This window comes from Pleurodeles waltl, chromosome 3_1 (assembly GCF_031143425.1).
Source record: "Pleurodeles waltl isolate 20211129_DDA chromosome 3_1, aPleWal1.hap1.20221129, whole genome shotgun sequence".
Classification (NCBI taxonomy): Eukaryota; Metazoa; Chordata; class Amphibia; order Caudata; family Salamandridae; genus Pleurodeles; species Pleurodeles waltl.
Window position 1 is genome coordinate 709,464,109 of NC_090440.1, and position 9,245 is coordinate 709,473,353.

The window sequence follows — 9,245 nt, forward strand, 5'->3', positions numbered from 1 at the left end:
GCGTACAGGGAAAAGGGCCGAAAATATTTGAATATCTGATAACTTGGGCTTACATCATTCCTTCAAGTGGATGAAAAACGGAGACAGATGCTTGGAGTACAAGGTCCAACACTGTGGAATGTCCCAGACCCTCAATGAGGTCCAAAAATCATATTCGCTTCAGAAAACTCTTGAAAACTGTACCTAAACTTGCTCTTTAAACGGTCCTTAAGAACTTTTAGAAACCTGCAACTGAAAAAAATTCAACAAGATGCATTCTGGATGACTGAATACATTTTATCTCTAAATCAACTATTCTTCCAATTGGACATTGCCCCTATCCACTTTGTGCTCAAATGTAGGCTAAAGGTTGCACACAGCACACTAAAAACTCCAACATAAAAAAATGTAATGACTTACACAAACAAGAAGGAGAGTATGTCCAGACATGAGTGTGGTGCATGTTGCCCCACAAGTTGCACCTCACTGATGGGACCCAATGAAGTTAAAACTGGTCTGGTGTTGCTTGGGTTCCTATTCAAAGGGAACCTGGTGTGGCAATTCTGACAGGGCTGATCGACCTAAAGCAGGACTAAGAATGATTAGGGAGGAATTCTCTCTGGAGTGGCATAAAAGGCAAAATAGTGATTTATTGAATGCGGCCCCAAGTAGCTAAAACATTTGCAGGCATTCAAACTGTTACGTTTGTGTTTTAGTATTGATGTGACCCTGTACCCCATTCATATGTCTCTAGTCTAAAACAATCTGTTGAATTCCGGAATAAAATGCACTGCCAATCCATTTTCATACTGTGTCACAAATACATTCTGGTCCTTGAAGTCCTGTCAAATAATGAAAATAATTTAGTCTGGAGGCACACAACGGTTGCTTTAGTTGGAAGCAGTCAGACAGGTTGGCGCTGAAAGCCTTCCAGTTTGCATGAGGATTCACTCTCTCTCGTTCTTTGGCTGCAGGCAACATGGATGTGCAACGTGGCCATTCTAGAAGTGCTTCATATGGACTTCGACACCCTTTAAACGACTTCAGCTTTGTCTCAGTTGCAAAGTTAGTTTCAGTCCTACCCTTGAAATCTTTGCATTTAGCTCCTGGTAAAAATCAAGTTTGCTGTGCCTAGCACATAGATTCCGGTGTCGCAGCTGGCCCTCCCAGATATGACCCTCCGTCCTCTCTCACCTCCATGTGCTTTCCTTTGCCCTGTCTCTGGTCCTTGATTAATTTCTCTTCCTTCGGCGTCTATTCCCGAGTGCAAGTTCACTGTTTCAAAAAAAGCTCCTTGAAGGACGCCTCTCCCGAGTCTGCACTTAATCTCGTAACATTACACGCTGTATTTTCTAACAAATTGGACTAACAATCACTCTGGTGCAGTGACCCAGGTTAGGACTGACGGTTCTTGCGTGCTACGATAAACTATGCTTTTGTGCCTTATTCAACATTTTTCTGCCCTGTGTTCTCCCTGCAAGTCGATGAGAGTGCACCAGAGTGTTTTAAGTACCACTAGCCAACCACAAGGGTTTGCTGGCCAGGAAGTAGCTGGGAGAGTAAGCCCACATATGGTGGAGATTAACAGCTGAACTGCCCCCTAGTAGCAGACTCTGGGGACACTCGTGACAGGTGGGGGTCTAACAAGGAGGACACTCCTTTTTACCTGCACCTCCTGGTGACAGAATTCACCAATTCTCTACATGTAATATCCACTCATCCCCCATTAAAGGGGCCCTTCACTTTCCTCCGTGCAAATGCATTGTATTATCTGTCTGCAGACAAGATACTGTAAGAATGGTACCCTGTGAAAGGACATACTGCATGCATAACGTAGGAGTTTTATGCACAGCATAAGCCTTTCTGGCATATTTTGCCATTGGAGACACCTGCCCTGTGTGGTGTCTTGGAAATCCCACAGCTTTTCACCGGTTTGGTTTCAGGCTGAAATATATAACACCTTCAACTCTGATCCCTCCCTCTGCACAAAAGACTGCCCTAACCTGACAGAACAACTAGAGCACATCTACTCCCAGATCACCTTGGCAACAGATTACCCCTGCGCAGGGTGTCTGACTAGAGTTGGGTACAATCCTCCTCTTGTGCTATCTGCTGCCAGCCCCTGACATTGCCCTCCTATAGTTTGACCAATTGTGCTTGCCTTGCCCCTCCTACGTGAAAGCCTTTGCGGCTGGGGTTAAGATTATTGACCCTTGCAACACAACTTAGTTTCCTATGGCATCCCATCAGTGCCCATATTTTTAGACAATACTGACTTAATTGCCTAAGTGTAGTCATGATGTAGGGGCAACATCCACATTGTACAATTCATGCACAAGCACAGATGGACACCTGCCCAGTGCAAGACGCAGCAAGCTGCTGTCATACACAGGGCTGAGAACAAGCCTAGAACCCTGGAGGAAACCTTGATGTTCTGAATTGCTTTGCTTCTTCTTACATAGAGATCTGATCCCGGATGAGGATTCCAAGGGACGAAACCCAGTTGACTGACACCTGATAAGAGGTCTTCTTAAAGAAGTGCGCTGCCCTGGAGCCACAACGACTTTGTTGACCAGCAGGACAAAACCGACCCAAAGATATTTTCTTTGAAAGAAGTTTGACGGCCTCTCTGGGAGACAACAGGGCTGAGATATTTTGTTCTAAAGAAGCAACTGGATACTAAACCTAATATCTGTCCCCTAGTTGCTCCTGCAAAATGGACCATCCAATGATTGGTCCAGCTACCTGGGGTGCTTTACCATCTGAACATTTTACCAGTAGCAGGCACACAAAGGTTCTACCTACAGGCCTCAAAACATCTACTTGCCCACTTGCTAGGGGGAGTCATATTTTATCAGGTTGAGCTATTTTTAGGACATAGCAAGTTGACAAAGAACAGGTATTTTGTTCAGTCAGAAAGTGAAGGAACAATAAAGAGGTCTTTAACTGTCTTTTTCTTGACACACTTGCTCTTAGTTCAGATGCAGAGGTCAAAAGTCAAGTTAGTCTTCTTACAATTACCTTTCTTTCCCTGACTGCAAAGTTCCAGGAATTTGTAAAGTAAACTGTCTGACCTGCTGTACAAAGAGTATTAAATGAAAGGCTGTAGGGTGTCAGAATTTTCCTAACACACATTTAAATGGCTCATAAGTCAACTGTACAAACATTTCGAATATATATTTCAGTAGTTGTGAAAACTCATTTTTGTACTTCTGAGTGATGAAAAAAATATTTTATTAGGATGAATACAAATCAGAACACTTTACTTTTTGATGTGCAAATGATAAATATGTTTCCTGAAATCCAAATGTCACAGATTATTTGCAATTCACTATATAGTTTTATCAGTAAAGCTGTAAATTAGTGGGAAGGTTTTTGGCTTTTTCTTGGAAATGTACTGTCTGTAAATGGCAGTGCACTACCACATCATGCCTTAGTACTATAACTATATTAAAAGTGAGTGATTAAACATAAACTGAGAAATGTTCCTGCCCTTATAGCAATGCTATTAGTAAACTAAGAGGCAAGTCAGGGATCATGTGTACCCTATATGTGGGCTAGATTCTTAGGGCTTCATTTATGAGGAAGTCACGCAGTGCAATGCAGCAAATCACCTTGCTGCACTGCGTGACAGGGAAAGGGTAGGAATGGGCCATATTTAAGGCAAAATGGTGCATTCCTGTCCTTTCCCATGCGCTGGTGCACAATGGAGGATTTTTTTGGGGCCAGAAGGGACACTTTCCTGCACAAAAACAGTTGTGGGAGTCTGTGGTGATAAAAATGAGAATGAACACAGTCATATTCCTCTTTCTCTGTGTGCTGCAAAATACAGCACACAGAGAAAGATGAAGAAACAAGGAGAAATAGAAATATTTCTCCTTGTTATGCCTCCCCTGGGAAAGTGTACGACTTAGGCGAATTCCCAGGTTTAGAAGCTCTTGTAAATCTGGGGATGCATCAAAATCCATGAGAGATGTGCGGGAACACCCATGCTACGCCCATGGAACGCCTTCCTAAGGCAGAGTAATTCAGCGACTTATGCTGCATTGCGTTAATCCAAATTTTTGGAGCCACTCAGAACCACGCAAAGTGGCTTTGCATGGCTTCAAAAATCTGTCTTAAGGTTTGTATCACTCTTGCATCATTTTCCTCATAAATAGTCCCCACATTATACACGAAGCAAGCATTTAGTCTACTTAATCAAACTAAAGAATTGTTTTTGCACAGCAGAAATTGTGAACTCACGTATTTGAAGGTGCACTGATGTGAGAATAAAGAAAATTTGCCTAGGATCACACAATTTGAGACCCGTTTATGGGTCAAGTACAGTACAGTTAGATCGAGTAAATTATTCAAGTTACTCGACCTACAGTTTTACTCACATTTTTATGTTTTTTTTAGGCCTGTCCTACACAGAGAGAATACCTTAAACCAGTGTTAATTTCTTTAAAGTAGTACCCCGTTTAATCTCTGACCCTAAAGAACAGCTGGGGCCGTAAGAGGTCTCTATCTGAATTGTACTCAATACATCCTTTGGAACTAACCAAAGGAGCCACCATTGCCCTGCTAATAGAGCACCGGAACTATGAAACTGGACTAGTCCCTTTGGACACCCAAAAACATCACATCAGTTTTATGTGGGTTAGAATCCGGTTCACGTTTGGATGGTGGATATTTGGGTGCCTAAGCAATTTGTTTTTAGTGACGTTTTTGGCAGATTCTCAGCAGCATGTGCTCCAATGCACTGAACTGTCCCCCGCTGCAGCCAGGGGGTCTGAGAACCCAGGGCAGATGCATCTTTCTACAGCAATACATCTGCATTGTACCTGGCAGAATGTTACAAACACGGTTCAACAGATACACAACCTCCACTCCTCCCGAACTCCGGCACACCCTAAGAGTTCAGGTTCTGCTTGAAGACCATCTCTGACCTTCTTTCAGCAACGTGTCCTCCTGACACGGAGTTCCCTGTCCAAAGAGTGAAAAGGCAGTCATTTGGGAACAGTACCAGCTGCTATCATCTGAAAATAACTAAATATCAGTCTCCTTAGCAAAACCAAGGGGTTGTGTTGTGTAAGGTAGGGTGATTCCTGTCGGCTACCTGCTACACCTGTCCTCTAATTTTTACAATTACATTGATTTTCTTCTACTAACGCAGACTGCAGATGAGCCTTGCTTTCAGCTAGCATCATAAAAACGACAAGGAATGTCACCCATCAGTCAACTTCAAACACATACACGCCCAAAGGAAATTAAATTATTAGACACCTCCGTCACCATAAAAGACAGACATATCCAGGTAGTAATTTTCTGCAAAGCCACAGACCGCCTCAGGTACCTACTTTGAGAAATCTGCCTTAAACAGGTAAAATATGGTGTGCCCGGTAAACATTACAACCAAAGGGAAATTCATACCCAAGCATGTGCAACAGCCATAGGAATGTTGGAACCTAAAAACTGGGATTATTTCCTACAGAAAGGGGTCTGTGACTGTTTAGAAAACAAAATTATTTAAACAGATTAATAAAGTAAAAATCTAAATGTAATTTGAAAATTTTAAAACGCTTTCAAAATTTTAAAGAATCCGAAATTGAAGGGTGAAAATGAAACTGGTATCCTTAACTTGACTTGAGAGAGCAGCGCAAGTACAGCAAACTGTAGTATGGACGATTGGTGTCCTCAACTGAAGCACTAATATTTGCCAAAAAAAGAGAGGATCCTTTTGGAGCATAAAAAGACAAAATATGTTACAGTCTAGCCTATTGCTTTTGTCTTTTAGAAATAAACCACATTTTGAAAAGCTCCAACTTACCCATTAAAATATCGATTTTTGTATAGTTTTTGGTTTTCAAATTAAGTAAAATGTTGTATAATTTGTATGCTTGATTGATGCGTGCTTGGTTCTTTAGTTTGGTGAGTTGTTTTTAGGTTCAAATCGCATAAATTGATTTGGCTGGGGCCCACTGAAGACAAACGATTAAGAACCGCTGTCCTGCTGCAACATCTTGGTTCACAAACACAGAGATCAGTGTTCATGTCACTCTGGTGGGCACTGACTATCCTCGCCTGGAAGTTCTGCACAGCAATGCTAAAAATCCCCAACCCGTCTCCTAAGAAACCCTCAGTCTTCACAAAATCTCCTCTGACAGATTTCACACAAAGAGCTTAAAAAAATGATTCTCGAAAGCAGACTACCAAGTCACAAAAATGGGCAACCTGACTGCCAAAGCATCAAAAAGGTGCATTCTGAAAAAACACATCTTCACACAGAAAGATCCAATCTCAAAAACCTAGTTGATTTACCTACAGCGCCAGGAATATGCTTCATGTAAGTATGAGCACAGAATGCTGGCTGGCTCTTTCTAGGTTGAGGAAACCGAAGTGAAGCTCAGAAAAAAAGAATAAACCTGTACATGTGCAGCAAAAATAGCAAGAAAACAAGCGCGCTATTTTGCAAGAATCTTTTGTTTCAAACAGCACGAAAGACAAGATTGGGCAGGTCACAAAGGGAATTTCAAAACATAAAGGGGCAGAATACCGATGAAGTCAAAATGCTGCAGAGCACATTAGCTTAAACTGAGAACTGATGTGATATCACCCAACCGGAAACACTTCCATCATTCTGCCATCAAGCACCAGACAATCAAAAAGATGCGAAAAAATGCAAGAAATGCATGAATGCACGTTTCCCACTGTGTTCCCAAGGCAAATGAAAAAGGTTTTGTTTTTTTTGTTTTGTTTTGTTTTACCAGCAAAGCTCAACTGCTGAATTCTTAACAGCTGACTTTTTCCCCAGGCCAAATATACTATGTATTCACAATATGTCGCGTTTGCTCTCCACACCGTGACGTGTGTTCACAATAGGCAACCTGCATTTCACTCACCTTCTCTTGCACTGATCTACGGCTGTTTACATAGCAGCTGATAAAGCACCGAGCGAACTTCCAAGCGCTACTTTTTTTGGTAGACGTGCAAAGTGGAGCAGAAAGTGGTAATCTGCCGATAAACACAGCATGTAGTCAAGTGGGGGCAGAAGGGGTTAGAACCCTGGTCTGGAACCAGTCAGCAAAATGAGTGCCAGCTTACATCTCCTAGCAACTAAAACACGCTGGCCTACTGAAGAGGGCACCATTACAAGGTGTAATTAATGCTGCCTCTGCGCCCATCCATTCCCCACCTGGAACCATATCCTTCTCGAAATAAGACCCCCTGTCCCCGCTCTTTTTCCATAGGGTGGGGGCGGTAAATCTCCGGAAGCCACCCAAATGGCTCAAAAACATTTCCTCATATAAGTAGGAATGGTTCCTCTTCGATAGAGTGGGTGGCGTGAGCTACGGAGCAGCTCGTCCACAGGCGTTACCTCGGCGAGGCTGGAGCAGGGGATCCGTGGAGGGAAAGGGCAGTAAAAGGAGAGAGTGAAGGCCAATTACTAACACGAAGCGGTGGGCTCGGGGAATGAAGGGCAGTGGATGGAGAAGAGTGGGGGAGTGGGGCAGGAAATCTGAAGTGTGGGTGGGAGAGGAAATCGGTGAATGTGGCGGGGCAGTGGACCTGAAGGTTGGGAGGTCTGTAAAGGCAGATGGCGGGGAGGATGGGTAGTGAATTGGTAAGGGGTGGTTAGAGATAATTAATGTGGAAGTGAGAGGGCGAGGGGGGCAGGAGGCGTCATTTGATCTTATATTTGGGGGAGTGGGGTCAGTAAATGACCGGGGCAGTGACTGAGGAGGTGATCGGGGAAGGGGGCGCGGACACACACAGTAAGTGTTACAGGTTGGGGTGCTACCGAAGGAAGAGGTGGAGGGGGTTGGCATGGATAGAGGGCAGTGAACTAGTTGAGTGGCAGCGACTAATGGGAAGGACAGTAAATGGGGGGTTCGGGAGGGGTCAGACGTAAACGAGAGACAAGGGTCATGTGGCGATGGGTAGTTGTAGGTAAAGGGCAGTAGATATGCAGTGAAATCAGCAGACACAGGAGCTGTGGTGGTGGAGGAGGGATCAGGGGCCGCGAAGGGTGGCAGAAAGGAAATAGAGCAGCAAATGTGGATGGAACCCGGAGTTGGAGGGCAGGTGTCCGAAACCTCTTACCTGTATACTATCTCGTGTATGGTCAGGCTCTCCGCTCCGTGTACACGGGGTGTGGGCCCCCCAGGGGGTCGCACCTGCTCGACACCTCACTACCTTTCAGCCTCGATGTGTCAGCGCCTCGGTGTCTCAGCGCCGCGATTCCTGTGCCGCAGGATCTCTGTGCCTCGATGCCTCAGCGTCTCCGCACCTGACAGCTTCTGCACCGCACGCTCTGCGACTAGTCTATACACCTGACAACCCCTGCGCCTCGATGCCTCAGTATCTCTGCCTCCGCTGCCTTGTTTCTAACAGCTACAACACTTCAGCCTCTGCGCCTCGATGCCTACTCGCCCCTTACACTTGAGCCTCGTTGCCTCCGTGCCTTGCTGCCTCTGTGTCTGTACCTCGCCGCCTCTGCACCTGTACCTCAGTGCCTGCAGCCTCTACGCCTCGCTAGCTCGCGCAGGACCCGCCGCTCCTCCTGCTGCTGCTGCTGCCGCCGCTCGCGCGTCTTGTATGAGAATGTGCGCGTGCCGCGCGCTCGCGCCGCGCTCGGCCCCTCGCGCGAACGCACGTGCCCTCTGTAGTTTGAGGGGTGCGCGGCTGTTGTGGGGCGCAGGCCCAGGGCGGCCCCTTCCGCCTGGGGGCGCTCTCCTCGTCGTGACCTACAGTGCGATGGTCACTCCGGGGGCGGAGGAAGCTCTCGGGGCGAGTGGGCGATGGCGGGGACACGGGCAAACGCCGCCAGCTGCGCACCTGCCCTTGATTCTGTCGTTCTCTTGCTCAGAGCATTTCAAGGAGACTGAACACGTCCCATCGAAATTCTGATCGGGACTGCTGTTGTTTTCGTCTTACAAATGTTGATGGTTTTGCAAATGACCGACACCCACCCTCCAACTTCACCCCACAAGTAACAGACGACAGATGGATTATACAGCAAACCAGGTAGAAACGTAAACACACTAAAGATTCACGCTCTATAAGACAACACGCCTCAAAAAAATTTAAGAATCGTTCCCACACGTCTAACCATGAAAAAAAAAAGACACGCCTATTGTTTCTCAGCGCACAATAAACGACACATAGCAGATAAAGCGCACCACATAGCACGCACACAGTCGCTACATGCGCACGAAGGAACAGAAACACACCGGGGGTAATCGCATTGCACAAAGAGCCACAGAACATACAAATCATGCAGC

At 45.5% G+C, this 9,245-nt stretch overlaps 1 protein-coding gene across 2 annotated transcripts in view; it reads right to left on the reverse strand.

The window, feature by feature from the left end:
* The window catches only part of HPCAL4 (hippocalcin like 4), a 61,583-nt gene extending 52,736 nt beyond the window's left edge, over positions 1-8,847 (reverse strand). Inside the window, exon 1 of one of the 2 annotated variants that reach the window (XM_069223420.1) lies at positions 8,065-8,847. The gene's annotated coding sequence lies outside the window, so the exon portion shown is untranslated. Of the gene's footprint in view, positions 1-6,863; positions 7,176-8,064 lie in introns of those variants that run through there. The other variant, XM_069223421.1, reaches the window with a different exon arrangement.
* Positions 8,848-9,245: the final 398 nt, after the last annotated feature.